A 2,086-nucleotide genomic window follows, 5' to 3' on the forward strand; every position below is an offset into this window, starting at 1 on the left:
AATTTTTTGTGGTAGTAATTTTATTGAAATAATTGTACATTCATATGCAGTTGTAAAAATTATACAAAGATCTCCTGTACACTTTACTGTTTCTGTGAAGACTATATAGTACAATATCACAAGTAGGATATTGACATTGATACAGTGTTATTCAGACTTGTAGTCATTTGTGTATATGTGTATATTTACTGTTATACAATTTTATCACATATGTCAATTCTTGTGTATACAACCACAGATAATATACAGAATAGTTCTGTCACACTAAGGATAACTTATGTTGCCTATTTTTTTCATGTTGCCTATTTTGAGCTCTTATATTTGAGCTTATTCTTCATTTAACTTTTAAAACACTACTATAGTTGAATATTAAAACAAAAACAATAGCAAGTAGTGAGCTACGATTATAGTCCTTCATTCATTCACTACTGCATATAAAATGCCAGCAGCAGTGTTATTCACTGGCCCCATTAAGAGGTCTGACACTGAACACCATCCCTAGGATGATGTTCATCATCCTCATATGCTTCCCCATTGTAATGGCACTGTCTTTTCTGATTGGGATCAAAGTCCACCAGTTCTACCTGGTCCATTTCATCAGTTTCTTCTACTTCCTTCCTCTCATGTAGGAGTTTTTCTAGCAAAGAAAGTTTATCAGGAGAGAGAAAGCCATTCTCAGGGAAGTTTACCTTAAATTCGATGATTAGGCGACCCTTCTCATATGGTCTATGACAAATTGGCATGCCTTCGTTTAGCACCCTTGCTTGATATCCCCATGCCTGACAATATGACCTGGATGAAAGGTGATGACGATGATTGGGTTGTCAAGAGTAGATATTTGCTTTTGAAAGCTACACAGGGCTTCAACCAGCTGTATATCCATACACATGAAAAGATCTTCTCGTCGAGTAAAAACAGCATGGTCCTTCTGATCTAAAACAATGATAATATCTCCTGGTTCCAGTCCTGGTTCTTGGTCTCCCTCACCATGGAATGTTATCTTCTGGACATCTTTCATGCCTTTGTCAATATGCACTTCTAGAATCTTCTTCTCTCAAACTATCTTCCTTCCATTGCAGTTTTTACATCTATCTTTAGGACTGATCTGTTCCCCATGGCCCTGGCACTCCATGCACACAGACTGAATTTGCTGAACCATTCCAGGTCCTATCTGATGCATTCCAGTACCTCTGCAATTGGAACAACATTTGACTGCTCCTTTCTTACTACCTCGGCCTTCACATTTATCGCAAATCACATTCTTTTGCAGAGATAGTTTTCTTGTTGCACCATTACATAAATCTTCTAAGGTTACTGAGAGCTGATGTACAACATTTTTACCTCTCCGTTTTCTCTGCATCCTGCCTCCTCCTCCAAAAAACATATCAAGGATGTCCATGAGGGAGCCAAAACCACCACCAGCTCCACCTTCTTTAATTGCCTGTTCTCCTCCTTCGTCATATAATTTCCTTTTCTTTGCATTAGAGAGTACTTCATAAGCTTGAGAAATTTGTTTAAACTTCTCTCCTTCATTTGGATTCTTATCAGGGTGGTACTTCAAGGCCAGTTTCCTGTAAGTCTTTTTCCATTCCTCCTGGGTGGCATTGGGTTTGACCCCCAAAACATCATAGTAAGTGGTTTCTTTCACCATTTTCTATAGCTGGTGAGAAGGCCGAGGCTGGTGTGACGAAGCGGGAAGGAGCACGTTGCTGAGCGCAGCTCGGGCAGCTGCCACTCCTCCGCGTCTCACCGAGCATTCTGGAAAGTTCCCTCATGTTGCCTTTTTATAGCCATATGAACTTCCTTCCCACTCTAACCACGTTGGTCCCTAACCCCTGGCACCCTCTGATCTGCTGTTCTCCATTTCTATAACTTTGTCGTTCAAACTTATATAAATGAAACCATACACTTTGGAACTCACTGTTTTTCATCTAGCATGCCCTTGAGATTCATCGAAGTTGCTGCATGTATCAAGTTTGTATTTGTTACTGAGTATGATTATGTAGTATGCATGTTTGTTTAACCACAGACTCTGTGAAGGACATTTAGGTTGTATCTAGTATTTGACTATTAAGAATAAAGCTTC

General features: G+C 39.4%; 1 pseudogene; it reads right to left on the bottom strand.

Annotated features, from left to right (window-relative positions):
* Positions 1-470: 470 nt before the first annotated feature.
* On the bottom strand, positions 471-1,671 carry LOC100682883 (annotated as a pseudogene).
* Between the last annotated feature and the right edge of the window lie 415 nt (positions 1,672-2,086).

The sequence above is a fragment of the Canis lupus genome, chromosome X (assembly GCF_011100685.1).
Source record: "Canis lupus familiaris isolate Mischka breed German Shepherd chromosome X, alternate assembly UU_Cfam_GSD_1.0, whole genome shotgun sequence".
Taxonomy (NCBI): Eukaryota; Metazoa; Chordata; class Mammalia; order Carnivora; family Canidae; genus Canis; species Canis lupus.